General features: G+C 37.2%; 1 protein-coding gene across 4 annotated transcripts in view; it reads left to right on the forward strand.

Annotated features, from left to right (window-relative positions):
• The window catches only part of LOC139404886 (dnaJ homolog subfamily B member 6-like), a 55,985-nt gene that overhangs the window by 5,779 nt on the left and 35,060 nt on the right, over window positions 1-15,146 (forward strand). The gene's annotated exons all lie outside the window — the stretch shown is intronic.

The raw sequence follows: 15,146 nt of genomic DNA on the forward strand, positions 1-15,146 counted from the left end.
CTTTGGGGAGGGGTACACAACTTCTAGAGGTCAAAACATTGACCAGCTGCTTTGGGGAGGGGTACACAACTTCTAGAGGTCAAAACATTGACCAGCTGCTTTGGGGAGGGGTACACAACTTATAGAGGTCAAACCATTGACCAGCTGCTTTGGGGAGGGGTACACAACTTCTAGAGGTCAAAACATTGACCAGCTGCTTTGGGGAGGGGTACACAGCATCTAGAGATCAAAACATTGACCAGCTGCTTTGGGGAGGGGTACACAACTTCTAGAGGTCAAAACATTGACCAGCTGCTTTGGGGAGGTGTACACAACTTCTAGAGGTCAAAACATTGACCAGCTGCTTTGGGGAGGGGTACACAACTTCTAGAGGTCAAAACATTGACCAGCTGCTTTGGGGAGGGGTACACAGCATCTAGAGATCAAAACATTGACCAGCTGCTTTGGGTAGGTGTACACAACTTCTACAGGTCAAAACATTGACCAGCTGCTTTGGGGAGGTGCACACAACTTCTACAGGTCAAAACATTGACCAGCTGCTTTGGGGAGGGGTACACAACTTCTAGAGGTCAAAACATTGACCAGCTGCTTTGGGGAGGTGCACACAACTTCTACAGGTCAAAACATTGACCAGCTGCTTTGGGGAGGGGTACACAACTTCTAGAGGTCAAAACATTGACCAGCTGCTTTGGGGAGGGGTACACAATATCTAGAGGTCAAAACATTGACCAGCTGCTTTGGGTAGGGGTACACAACTTCTAGAGGTCAAAACATTGACCAGCTGCTTTGGGTAGGTGTACACAACTTCTAGAGATCAAAACATTGACCAGCTGCTTTGGGTAGGTGTACACAATATCTAGAGGTCAAAACATTGACCAGCTGCTTTGGGGAGGTGTACACAACTTCTAGAGATCAAAACATTGACCAGCTGCTTTGGGTAGGTGTACACAATATCTAGATGTCAAAACAACGACCAGCTTTATGTAGGTGTACACAATATCTAGAGGTCAAAACATTGACCAGCTGCTTTGGGTAGGTGTACACAACTTCTAGAGGTCAAACCATTGACCAGCTGCTTTGGGTAGGTGCACACAACTTCTAGAGGTCAAAACATTGACCAGCTGCTTTGGGTAGGTGTACACAACTTCTAGAGGTCAAAACATTGACCAGCTGCTTTGGGTAGGTGTACACAGCATCTAGAGGTCAAAACATTGACCAGCTGCTTTGGGTAGGTGTACACAACTTCTAGAGGTCAAAACATTGACCAGCTGCTTTGGGGAGGGGTACACAACTTCTAGAGATCAAAACATTGACCAGCTGCTTTGGGTAGGTGTACAGAATATCTAGAGGTCAAAACAACGACCAGCTTTATGTAGGTGTACACAATATCTAGAGGTCAAAACATTGACCAGCTGCTTTGGGTAGGTGTACACAACTTCTAGAGGTCAAAACATTGACCAGCTGCTTTGGGTAGGTGCACACAACTTCTAGAGGTCAAAACATTGACCAGCTGCTTTGGGTAGGTGTACACAACTTCTAGAGGTCAAAACATTGACCAGCTGCTTTGGGTAGGTGTACACAGCATCTAGAGGTCAAAACATTGACCAGCTGCTTTGGGTAGGTGTACACAGCATCTAGAGGTCAAAACATTGACCAGCTGCTTTGGGTAGGTGTACACAACTTCTAGAGGCCAAAACATTGACCAGCTGCTTTGGGTAGGTGTACACAACTTCTAGAGGCCAAAACATTGACCAGCTGCTTTGGGCAGGTGTACACAACTTCTAGAGGCCAAAACATTGACCAGCTGCTTTGGGTAGGTGTACACAACTTCTAGAGGCCAAAACATTGACCAGCTGCTTTGGGTAGGTGTACACAACTTCTAGAGGTCAAAACATTGACCAGCTGCTTTGGGTAGGTGTACACAACTTCTAGAGGCCAAAACATTGACCAGCTGCTTTGGGTAGGTGTACACAACTTCTAGAGGCCAAAACATTGACCAGCTGCTTTGGGTAGGTGTACACAACTTCTAGAGGTCAAAACATTGACCAGCTGCTTTGGGTAGGTGTACACAACTTCTAGAGGTCAAAACATTGACCAGCTGCTTTGGGGAGGGGTACACAACATCTAGAGGTCAAAACATTGACAGTCCCCCACTCCATTCTATACGGTGTAGTTACAGGTTAAATAGTAGACTGGTGAGATTTATCTGTCTAGTTAGTTACAGGTTAAATAGTAGACTGGTGAGGTTTATCTGTCTAGTTACAGGTTAAATAGTAGACTGGGGTGGTTTATCTGTCTAGTTAGTTACAGGTTAAATAGTAGACTGGTGAGGTTTATCTGTCTAGTTACAGGTTAAATAGTAGACTGGTGAGGTTTATCTGTCTAGTTACAGGTTAAATAGTAGACTGGTGAGGTTTATCTGTCTAGTTACAGGTTAAATAGTAGACTGGTGAGGTTTATCTGTCTAGTTAGTTACAGGTTAAATAGTAGACTGGGGTGGTTTATCTGTCTAGTTAGTTACAGGTTAAATAGTAGACTGGTGAGGTTTATCTGTCTAGTTAGTTACAGGTTAAATAGTAGACTGGTGTGGTTTATCTGTCTAGTTACAGGTTAAATAGTAGACTGGTGAGGTTTATCTGTCTAGTTAGTTACAGGTTAAATAGTAGACTGGTGTGGTTTATCTGTCTAGTTAGTTACAGGTTAAATAGTAGACTGGTGAGGTTTATCTGTCTAGTTAGTTACAGGTTAAATAGTAGACTGGTGTGGTTTATCTGTCTAGTTAGTTACAGGTTAAATAGTAGACTGGTGTGGTTTATCTGTCTAGTTAGTTACAGGTTAAATAGTAGACTGGTGAGGTTTATCTGTCTAGTTAGTTACAGGTTAAATAGTAGACTGGTGTGGTTTATCTGTCTAGTTAGTTACAGGTTAAATAGTAGACTGGTGTGGTTTATCTGTCTAGTTAGTTACAGGTTAAATAGTAGACTGGTGTGGTTTATCTGTCTAGTTACAGGTTAAATAGTAGACTGGTGAGGTTTATCTGTCTAGTTAGTTACAGGTTAAATAGTAGACTGGTGTGGTTTATCTGTCTAGTTAGTTACAGGTTAAATAGTAGACTGGTGAGGTTTATCTGTCTAGTTAGTTACAGGTTAAATAGTAGACTGGTGTGGTTTATCTGTCTAGTTACAGGTTAAATAGTAGACTGGTGAGGTTTATCTGTCTAGTTACAGGTTAAATAGTAGACTGGTGAGGTTTATCTGTCTAGTTAGTTACATGTTAAATAGTAGACTGGTGAGGTTTATCTGTCTAGTTAGTTACAGGTTAAATAGTAGACTGGTGTGGTTTATCTGTCTAGTTAGTTACAGGTTAAATAGTAGACTGGTGTGGTTTATCTGTCTAGTTAGTTACAGGTTAAATAGTAGACTGGTGAGGTTTATCTGTCTAGTTAGTTACAGGTTAAATAGTAAACTGGTGAGGTTTATCTGTCTAGTTAGTTACAGGTTAAATAGTAGACTGGTGTGGTTTATCTGTCTAGTTACAGGTTAAATAGTAGACTGGTGAGGTTTATCTGTCTATTTACAGGTTAAATAGTAGACTGGTGAGGTTTATCTGTCTAGTTAGTTACAGGTTAAATAGTAGACTGATGAGGTTTATCTGTCTAGTTAGTTACAGGTTAAATAGTAGACTGGTGAGGTTTATCTGTCTAGTTAGTTACAGGTTAAATAGTAGACTGGTGTGGTTTATCTGTCTAGTTAGTTACAGGTTAAATAGTAGACTGGTGTGGTTTATCTGTCTAGTTAGTTACAGGTTAAATAGTAGACTGGTGAGGTTTATCTGTCTAGTTACAGGTTAAATAGTAGACTGGTGAGGTTTATCTGTCTAGTTAGTTACAGGTTAAATAGTAGACTGGTTAGGTTTATCTGTCTAGTTAGTTACAGGTTAAATAGTAGACTGGTGAGGTTTATCTGTCTAGTTAGTTACAGGTTAAATAGTAGACTGGTGAGGTTTATCTGTCTAGTTAGTTACAGGTTAAATAGTAGACTGGTGAGGTTTATCTGTCTAGTTAGTTACAGGTTAAATAGTAGACTGGTGAGGTTTATCTGTCTAGTTAGTTACAGGTTAAATAGTAGACTGGTGAGGTTTATCTGTCTAGTTAGTTACAGGTTAAATAGTAGACTGGTGTGGTTTATCTGTCTAGTTAGTTACAGGTTAAATAGTAGACTGGTGAGGTTTATCTGTCTAGTTAGTTACAGGTTAAATAGTAGACTGGTGTGGTTTATCTGTCTAGTTACAGGTTAAATAGTAGACTGGTGAGGTTTATCTGTCTAGTTACAGGTTAAATAGTAGACTGGTGAGGTTTATCTGTCTAGTTACAGGTTAAATAGTAGACTGGTGAGGTTTATCTGTCTAGTTACAGGTTAAATAGTAGACTGGTGAGGTTTATCTGTCTAGTTAGTTACAGGTTAAATAGTAGACTGGTGTGGTTTATCTGTCTAGTTAGTTACAGGTTAAATAGTAGACTGGTGAGGTTTATCTGTCTAGTTAGTTACAGGTTAAATAGTAGACTGGTGTGGTTTATCTGTCTAGTTAGTTACAGGTTAAATAGTAGACTGGTGTGGTTTATCTGTCTAGTTAGTTACAGGTTAAATAGTAGACTGGTGTGGTTTATCTGTCTAGTTACAGGTTAAATAGTAGACTGGTGAGGTTTATCTGTCTAGTTAGTTACAGGTTAAATAGTAGACTGGTGTGGTTTATCTGTCTAGTTAGTTACAGGTTAAATAGTAGACTGGTGAGGTTTATCTGTCTAGTTAGTTACAGGTTAAATAGTAGACTGGTGTGGTTTATCTGTCTAGTTACAGGTTAAATAGTAGACTGGTGAGGTTTATCTGTCTAGTTACAGGTTAAATAGTAGACTGGTGAGGTTTATCTGTCTAGTTAGTTACATGTTAAATAGTAGACTGGTGAGGTTTATCTGTCTAGTTAGTTACAGGTTAAATAGTAGACTGGTGTGGTTTATCTGTCTAGTTAGTTACAGGTTAAATAGTAGACTGGTGTGGTTTATCTGTCTAGTTAGTTACAGGTTAAATAGTAGACTGGTGAGGTTTATCTGTCTAGTTAGTTACAGGTTAAATAGTAGACTGGTGAGGTTTATCTGTCTAGTTAGTTACAGGTTAAATAGTAGACTGGTGTGGTTTATCTGTCTAGTTACAGGTTAAATAGTAGACTGGTGAGGTTTATCTGTCTATTTACAGGTTAAATAGTAGACTGGTGAGGTTTATCTGTCTAGTTAGTTACAGGTTAAATAGTAGACTGATGAGGTTTATCTGTCTAGTTAGTTACAGGTTAAATAGTAGACTGGTGAGGTTTATCTGTCTAGTTAGTTACAGGTTAAATAGTAGACTGGTGTGGTTTATCTGTCTAGTTAGTTACAGGTTAAATAGTAGACTGGTGTGGTTTATCTGTCTAGTTAGTTACAGGTTAAATAGTAGACTGGTGAGGTTTATCTGTCTAGTTACAGGTTAAATAGTAGACTGGTGAGGTTTATCTGTCTAGTTAGTTACAGGTTAAATAGTAGACTGGTTAGGTTTATCTGTCTAGTTAGTTACAGGTTAAATAGTAGACTGGTGAGGTTTATCTGTCTAGTTAGTTACAGGTTAAATAGTAGACTGGTGAGGTTTATCTGTCTAGTTAGTTACAGGTTAAATAGTAGACTGGTGAGGTTTATCTGTCTAGTTAGTTACAGGTTAAATAGTAGACTGGTGAGGTTTATCTGTCTAGTTAGTTACAGGTTAAATAGTAGACTGGTGAGGTTTATCTGTCTAGTTAGTTACAGGTTAAATAGTAGACTGGTGTGGTTTATCTGTCTAGTTAGTTACAGGTTAAATAGTAGACTGGTGAGGTTTATCTGTCTAGTTAGTTACAGGTTAAATAGTAGACTGGTGTGGTTTATCTGTCTAGTTACAGGTTAAATAGTAGACTGGTGAGGTTTATCTGTCTAGTTACAGGTTAAATAGTAGACTGGTGAGGTTTATCTGTCTAGTTACAGGTTAAATAGTAGACTGGTGAGGTTTATCTGTCTAGTTACAGGTTAAATAGTAGACTGGTGAGGTTTATCTGTCTAGTTAGTTACAGGTTAAATAGTAGACTGGTGTGGTTTATCTGTCTAGTTACAGGTTAAATAGTAGACTGGTGAGGTTTATCTGTCTAGTTAGTTACAGGTTAAATAGTAGACTGGTGAGGTTTATCTGTCTAGTTAGTTACAGGTTAAATAGTAGACTGGTGAGGTTTATCTGTCTAGTTACAGGTTAAATAGTAGACTGGTGAGGTTTATCTGTCTAGTTAGTTACAGGTTAAATAGTAGACTGGTGTGGTTTATCTGTCTAGTTAGTTACAGGTTAAATAGTAGACTGGTGAGGTTTATCTGTCTAGTTAGTTACAGGTTAAATAGTAGACTGGTGTGGTTTATCTGTCTAGTTAGTTACAGGTTAAATAGTAGACTGGTGAGGTTTATCTGTCTAGTTAGTTACAGGTTAAATAGTAGACTGGTGTGGTTTATCTGTCTAGTTAGTTACAGGTTAAATAGTAGACTGGTGAGGTTTATCTGTCTAGTTAGTTACAGGTTAAATAGTAGACTGGTGAGGTTTATCTGTCTAGTTAGTTACAGGTTAAATAGTAGACTGGTGAGGTTTATCTGTCTAGTTAGGTACAGGTTAAATAGTAGACTGGTGAGGTTTATCTGTCTAGTTAGTTACAGGTTAAATAGTAGACTGGTGTGGTTTATCTGTCTAGTTAGTTACAGGTTAAATAGTAGACTGGTGTGGTTTATCTGTCTAGTTAGTTACAGGTTAAATAGTAGACTTGTGAGGTTTATCTGTCTAGTTAGTTACAGGTTAAATAGTAGACTGGTGAGGTTTATCTGTCTAGTTAGTTACAGGTTAAATAGTAGACTGGTGTGGTTTATCTGTCTAGTTAGTTACAGGTTAAATAGTAGACTGGTGTGGTTTATCTGTCTAGTTAGTTACAGGTTAAATAGTAGACTGGTGTGGTTTATCTGTCTAGTTAGTTACAGGTTAAATAGTAGACTGGTGTGGTTTATCTGTCTAGTTAGTTACAGGTTAAATAGTAGACTGGTGAGGTTTATCTGTCTAGTTAGTTACAGGTTAAATAGTAGACTGGTGTGGTTTATCTGTCTAGTTAGTTACAGGTTAAATAGTAGACTGGTGTGGTTTATCTGTCTAGTTAGTTACAGGTTAAATAGTAGACTGGTGTGGTTTATCTGTCTAGTTACAGGTTAAATAGTAGACTGGTGAGGTTTATCTGTCTAGTTAGTTACAGGTTAAATAGTAGACTGGTGTGGTTTATCTGTCTAGTTAGTTACAGGTTAAATAGTAGACTGGTGAGGTTTATCTGTCTAGTTAGTTACAGGTTAAATAGTAGACTGGTGTGGTTTATCTGTCTAGTTACAGGTTAAATAGTAGACTGGTGAGGTTTATCTGTCTAGTTACAGGTTAAATAGTAGACTGGTGAGGTTTATCTGTCTAGTTAGTTACATGTTAAATAGTAGACTGGTGAGGTTTATCTGTCTAGTTAGTTACAGGTTAAATAGTAGACTGGTGTGGTTTATCTGTCTAGTTAGTTACAGGTTAAATAGTAGACTGGTGTGGTTTATCTGTCTAGTTAGTTACAGGTTAAATAGTAGACTGGTGAGGTTTATCTGTCTAGTTAGTTACAGGTTAAATAGTAGACTGGTGAGGTTTATCTGTCTAGTTAGTTACAGGTTAAATAGTAGACTGGTGTGGTTTATCTGTCTAGTTACAGGTTAAATAGTAGACTGGTGAGGTTTATCTGTCTATTTACAGGTTAAATAGTAGACTGGTGAGGTTTATCTGTCTAGTTAGTTACAGGTTAAATAGTAGACTGGTTAGGTTTATCTGTCTAGTTAGTTACAGGTTAAATAGTAGACTGGTGAGGTTTATCTGTCTAGTTAGTTACAGGTTAAATAGTAGACTGGTGAGGTTTATCTGTCTAGTTAGTTACAGGTTAAATAGTAGACTGGTGAGGTTTATCTGTCTAGTTAGTTACAGGTTAAATAGTAGACTGGTGAGGTTTATCTGTCTAGTTAGTTACAGGTTAAATAGTAGACTGGTGAGGTTTATCTGTCTAGTTAGTTACAGGTTAAATAGTAGACTGGTGTGGTTTATCTGTCTAGTTAGTTACAGGTTAAATAGTAGACTGGTGTGGTTTATCTGTCTAGTTAGTTACAGGTTAAATAGTAGACTGGTGAGGTTTATCTGTCTAGTTACAGGTTAAATAGTAGACTGGTGAGGTTTATCTGTCTAGTTAGTTACAGGTTAAATAGTAGACTGGTTAGGTTTATCTGTCTAGTTAGTTACAGGTTAAATAGTAGACTGGTGAGGTTTATCTGTCTAGTTAGTTACAGGTTAAATAGTAGACTGGTGAGGTTTATCTGTCTAGTTAGTTACAGGTTAAATAGTAGACTGGTGAGGTTTATCTGTCTAGTTAGTTACAGGTTAAATAGTAGACTGGTGAGGTTTATCTGTCTAGTTAGTTACAGGTTAAATAGTAGACTGGTGAGGTTTATCTGTCTAGTTAGTTACAGGTTAAATAGTAGACTGGTGTGGTTTATCTGTCTAGTTAGTTACAGGTTAAATAGTAGACTGGTGAGGTTTATCTGTCTAGTTAGTTACAGGTTAAATAGTAGACTGGTGTGGTTTATCTGTCTAGTTACAGGTTAAATAGTAGACTGGTGAGGTTTATCTGTCTAGTTACAGGTTAAATAGTAGACTGGTGAGGTTTATCTGTCTAGTTACAGGTTAAATAGTAGACTGGTGAGGTTTATCTGTCTAGTTACAGGTTAAATAGTAGACTGGTGAGGTTTATCTGTCTAGTTAGTTACAGGTTAAATAGTAGACTGGTGTGGTTTATCTGTCTAGTTACAGGTTAAATAGTAGACTGGTGAGGTTTATCTGTCTAGTTAGTTACAGGTTAAATAGTAGACTGGTGAGGTTTATCTGTCTAGTTAGTTACAGGTTAAATAGTAGACTGGTGAGGTTTATCTGTCTAGTTACAGGTTAAATAGTAGACTGGTGAGGTTTATCTGTCTAGTTAGTTACAGGTTAAATAGTAGACTGGTGTGGTTTATCTGTCTAGTTAGTTACAGGTTAAATAGTAGACTGGTGAGGTTTATCTGTCTAGTTAGTTACAGGTTAAATAGTAGACTGGTGTGGTTTATCTGTCTAGTTAGTTACAGGTTAAATAGTAGACTGGTGAGGTTTATCTGTCTAGTTAGTTACAGGTTAAATAGTAGACTGGTGTGGTTTATCTGTCTAGTTAGTTACAGGTTAAATAGTAGACTGGTGAGGTTTATCTGTCTAGTTAGTTACAGGTTAAATAGTAGACTGGTGAGGTTTATCTGTCTAGTTAGTTACAGGTTAAATAGTAGACTGGTGAGGTTTATCTGTCTAGTTAGGTACAGGTTAAATAGTAGACTGGTGAGGTTTATCTGTCTAGTTAGTTACAGGTTAAATAGTAGACTGGTGAGGTTTATCTGTCTAGTTACAGGTTAAATAGTAGACTGGTGAGGTTTATCTGTCTAGTTAGTTACATGTTAAATAGTAGACTGGTGAGGTTTATCTGTCTAGTTAGTTACAGGTTAAATAGTAGACTGGTGTGGTTTATCTGTCTAGTTAGTTACAGGTTAAATAGTAGACTGGTGTGGTTTATCTGTCTAGTTAGTTACAGGTTAAATAGTAGACTGGTGAGGTTTATCTGTCTAGTTAGTTACAGGTTAAATAGTAGACTGGTGAGGTTTATCTGTCTAGTTAGTTACAGGTTAAATAGTAGACTGGTGTGGTTTATCTGTCTAGTTACAGGTTAAATAGTAGACTGGTGAGGTTTATCTGTCTATTTACAGGTTAAATAGTAGACTGGTGAGGTTTATCTGTCTAGTTAGTTACAGGTTAAATAGTAGACTGGTTAGGTTTATCTGTCTAGTTAGTTACAGGTTAAATAGTAGACTGGTGAGGTTTATCTGTCTAGTTAGTTACAGGTTAAATAGTAGACTGGTGAGGTTTATCTGTCTAGTTAGTTACAGGTTAAATAGTAGACTGGTGAGGTTTATCTGTCTAGTTAGTTACAGGTTAAATAGTAGACTGGTGAGGTTTATCTGTCTAGTTAGTTACAGGTTAAATAGTAGACTGGTGAGGTTTATCTGTCTAGTTAGTTACAGGTTAAATAGTAGACTGGTGTGGTTTATCTGTCTAGTTAGTTACAGGTTAAATAGTAGACTGGTGTGGTTTATCTGTCTAGTTAGTTACAGGTTAAATAGTAGACTGGTGAGGTTTATCTGTCTAGTTACAGGTTAAATAGTAGACTGGTGAGGTTTATCTGTCTAGTTAGTTACAGGTTAAATAGTAGACTGGTTAGGTTTATCTGTCTAGTTAGTTACAGGTTAAATAGTAGACTGGTGAGGTTTATCTGTCTAGTTAGTTACAGGTTAAATAGTAGACTGGTGAGGTTTATCTGTCTAGTTAGTTACAGGTTAAATAGTAGACTGGTGAGGTTTATCTGTCTAGTTAGTTACAGGTTAAATAGTAGACTGGTGAGGTTTATCTGTCTAGTTAGTTACAGGTTAAATAGTAGACTGGTGAGGTTTATCTGTCTAGTTAGTTACAGGTTAAATAGTAGACTGGTGTGGTTTATCTGTCTAGTTAGTTACAGGTTAAATAGTAGACTGGTGAGGTTTATCTGTCTAGTTAGTTACAGGTTAAATAGTAGACTGGTGTGGTTTATCTGTCTAGTTACAGGTTAAATAGTAGACTGGTGAGGTTTATCTGTCTAGTTACAGGTTAAATAGTAGACTGGTGAGGTTTATCTGTCTAGTTACAGGTTAAATAGTAGACTGGTGAGGTTTATCTGTCTAGTTACAGGTTAAATAGTAGACTGGTGAGGTTTATCTGTCTAGTTAGTTACAGGTTAAATAGTAGACTGGTGTGGTTTATCTGTCTAGTTACAGGTTAAATAGTAGACTGGTGAGGTTTATCTGTCTAGTTAGTTACAGGTTAAATAGTAGACTGGTGAGGTTTATCTGTCTAGTTAGTTACAGGTTAAATAGTAGACTGGTGAGGTTTATCTGTCTAGTTACAGGTTAAATAGTAGACTGGTGAGGTTTATCTGTCTAGTTAGTTACAGGTTAAATAGTAGACTGGTGTGGTTTATCTGTCTAGTTAGTTACAGGTTAAATAGTAGACTGGTGAGGTTTATCTGTCTAGTTAGTTACAGGTTAAATAGTAGACTGGTGTGGTTTATCTGTCTAGTTAGTTACAGGTTAAATAGTAGACTGGTGAGGTTTATCTGTCTAGTTAGTTACAGGTTAAATAGTAGACTGGTGTGGTTTATCTGTCTAGTTAGTTACAGGTTAAATAGTAGACTGGTGAGGTTTATCTGTCTAGTTAGTTACAGGTTAAATAGTAGACTGGTGAGGTTTATCTGTCTAGTTAGTTACAGGTTAAATAGTAGACTGGTGAGGTTTATCTGTCTAGTTAGGTACAGGTTAAATAGTAGACTGGTGAGGTTCATCTGTCTAGTTAGTTACAGGTTAAATAGTAGACTGGTGTGGTTTATCTGTCTAGTTAGTTACAGGTTAAATAGTAGACTGGTGTGGTTTATCTGTCTAGTTAGTTACAGGTTAAATAGTAGACTGGTGAGGTTTATCTGTCTAGTTAGTTACAGGTTAAATAGTAGACTGGTGAGGTTTATCTGTCTAGTTAGTTACAGGTTAAATAGTAGACTGGTGTGGTTTATCTGTCTAGTTAGTTACAGGTTAAATAGTAGACTGGTGTGGTTTATCTGTCTAGTTAGTTACAGGTTAAATAGTAGACTGGTGTGGTTTATCTGTCTAGTTAGTTACAGGTTAAATAGTAGACTGGTGTGGTTTATCTGTCTAGTTAGTTACAGGTTAAATAGTAGACTGGTGAGGGTTATCTGTCTAGTTACAGGTTAAATAGTAGACTGGTGAGGTTTATCTGTCTAGTTAGTTACAGGTTAAATAGTAGACTGGTGAGGTTTATCTGTCTAGTTACAGGTTAAATAGTAGACTGGTGAGGTTTATCTGTCTAGTTAGTTACAGGTTAAATAGTAGACTGGTGAGGTTTATCTGTCTAGTTAGTTACAGGTTAAATAGTAGACTGGTGAGGTTTATCTGTCTAGTTACAGGTTAAATAGTAGACTGGTGAGGTTTATCTGTCTAGTTAGTTACAGGTTAAATAGTAGACTGGTGTGGTTTATCTGTCTAGTTAGTTACAGGTTAAATAGTAGACTGGTGAGGTTTATCTGTCTAGTTAGTTACAGGTTAAATAGTAGACTGGTGAGGTTTATCTGTCTAGTTAGTTACAGGTTAAATAGTAGACTGGTGAGGTTTATCTGTCTAGTTACAGGTTAAATAGTAGACTGGTGTGGTTTATCTGTCTAGTTACAGATTAAATAGTAGACTGGTGAGGTTTATCTGTCTATTTACAGGTTAAATAGTAGACTGGTGAGGTTTATCTGTCTAGTTAGTTACAGGTTAAATAGTAGACTGATGAGGTTTATCTGTCTTGTTAGTTACAGGTTAAATAGTAGACTGGTGAGGTTTATCTGTCTAGTTAGTTACAGGTTAAATAGTAGACTGGTGTGGTTTATCTGTCTAGTTAGTTACAGGTTAAATAGTAGACTGGTGTGGTTTATCTGTCTAGTTAGTTACAGGTTAAATAGTAGACTGGTGAGGTTTATCTGTCTAGTTACAGGTTAAATAGTAGACTGGTGAGGTTTATCTGTCTAGTTAGTTACAGGTTAAATAGTAGACTGGTTAGGTTTATCTGTCTAGTTAGTTACAGGTTAAATAGTAGACTGGTGAGGTTTATCTGTCTAGTTAGTTACAGGTTAAATAGTAGACTGGTGAGGTTTATCTGTCTAGTTAGTTACAGGTTAAATAGTAGACTGGTGAGGTTTATCTGTCTAGTTAGTTACAGGTTAAATAGTAGACTGGTGAGGTTTATCTGTCTAGTTAGTTACAGGTTAAATAGTAGACTGGTGAGGTTTATCTGTCTAGTTAGTTACAGGTTAAATAGTAGACTGGTGTGGTTTATCTGTCTAGTTAGTTACAGGTTAAATAGTAGACTGGTGAGGTTTATCTGTCTAGTTAGTTACAGGTTAAATAGTAGACTGGTGTGGTTTATCTGTCTAGTTACAGGTTAAATAGTAGACTGGTGAGGTTTATCTGTCTAGTTACAGGTTAAATAGTAGACTGGTGAGGTTTATCTGTCTAGTTACAGGTTAAATAGTAGACCGGTGAGGTTTATCTGTCTAGTTACAGGTTAAATAGTAGACTGGTGAGGTTTATCTGTCTAGTTAGTTACAGGTTAAATAGTAGACTGGTGTGGTTTATCTGTCTAGTTACAGGTTAAATAGTAGACTGGTGAGGTTTATCTGTCTAGTTAGTTACAGGTTAAATAGTAGACTGGTGAGGTTTATCTGTCTAGTTAGTTACAGGTTAAATAGTAGACTGGTGAGGTTTATCTGTCTAGTTACAGGTTAAATAGTAGACTGGTGAGGTTTATCTGTCTAGTTAGTTACAGGTTAAATAGTAGACTGGTGAGGTTTATCTGTCTAGTTACAGGTTAAATAGTAGACTGGTGAGGTTTATCTGTCTAGTTAGTTACAGGTTAAATAGTAGACTGGTGAGGTTTATCTGTCTAGTTAGTTACAGGTTAAATAGTAGACTGGTGAGGTTTATCTGTCTAGTTACAGGTTAAATAGTAGACTGGTGAGGTTTATCTGTCTAGTTAGTTACAGGTTAAATAGTAGACTGGTGTGGTTTATCTGTCTAGTTAGTTACAGGTTAAATAGTAGACTGGTGAGGTTTATCTGTCTAGTTAGTTACAGGTTAAATAGTAGACTGGTGAGGTTTATCTGTCTAGTTAGTTACAGGTTAAATAGTAGACTGGTGAGGTTTATCTGTCTAGTTACAGGTTAAATAGTAGACTGGTGTGGTTTATCTGTCTAGTTACAGGTTAAATAGTAGACTGGTGAGGTTTATCTGTCTATTTACAGGTTAAATAGTAGACTGGTGAGGTTTATCTGTCTAGTTAGTTACAGGTTAAATAGTAGACTGATGAGGTTTATCTGTCTAGTTAGTTACAGGTTAAATAGTAGACTGGTGAGGTTTATCTGTCTAGTTAGTTACAGGTTAAATAGTAGACTGGTGTGGTTTATCTGTCTAGTTAGTTACAGGTTAAATAGTAGACTGGTGTGGTTTATCTGTCTAGTTAGTTACAGGTTAAATAGTAGACTGGTGAGGTTTATCTGTCTAGTTACAGGTTAAATAGTAGACTGGTGAGGTTTATCTGTCTAGTTAGTTACAGGTTAAATAGTAGACTGGTTAGGTTTATCTGTCTAGTTAGTTACAGGTTAAATAGTAGACTGGTGAGGTTTATCTGTCTAGTTAGTTACAGGTTAAATAGTAGACTGGTGAGGTTTATCTGTCTAGTTAGTTACAGGTTAAATAGTAGACTGGTGAGGTTTATCTGTCTAGTTAGTTACAGGTTAAATAGTAGACTGGTGAGGTTTATCTGTCTAGTTAGTTACAGGTTAAATAGTAGACTGGTGAGGTTTATCTGTCTAGTTAGTTACAGGTTAAATAGTAGACTGGTGTGGTTTATCTGTCTAGTTAGTTACAGGTTAAATAGTAGACTGGTGAGGTTTATCTGTCTAGTTAGTTACAGGTTAAATAGTAGACTGGTGTGGTTTATCTGTCTAGTTACAGGTTAAATAGTAGACTGGTGAGGTTTATCTGTCTAGTTACAGGTTAAATAGTAGACTGGTGAGGTTTATCTGTCTAGTTACAGGTTAAATAGTAGACTGGTGAGGTTTATCTGTCTAGTTACAGGTTAAATAGTAGACTGGTGAGGTTTATCTGTCTAGTTAGTTACAGGTTAAATAGTAGACTGGTGTGGTTTATCTGTCTAGTTACAGGTTAAATAGTAGACTGGTGAGGTTTATCTGTCTAGTTAGTTACAGGTTAAATAGTAGACTGGTGAGGTTTATCTGTCTAGTTAGTTACAGGTTAAATAGTAGACTGGTGAGGTTTATCT

The sequence above is a fragment of the Oncorhynchus clarkii genome, unplaced genomic scaffold (genome assembly GCF_045791955.1).
Source record: "Oncorhynchus clarkii lewisi isolate Uvic-CL-2024 unplaced genomic scaffold, UVic_Ocla_1.0 unplaced_contig_4687_pilon_pilon, whole genome shotgun sequence".
In the NCBI taxonomy this organism is placed as follows: Eukaryota; Metazoa; Chordata; class Actinopteri; order Salmoniformes; family Salmonidae; genus Oncorhynchus; species Oncorhynchus clarkii.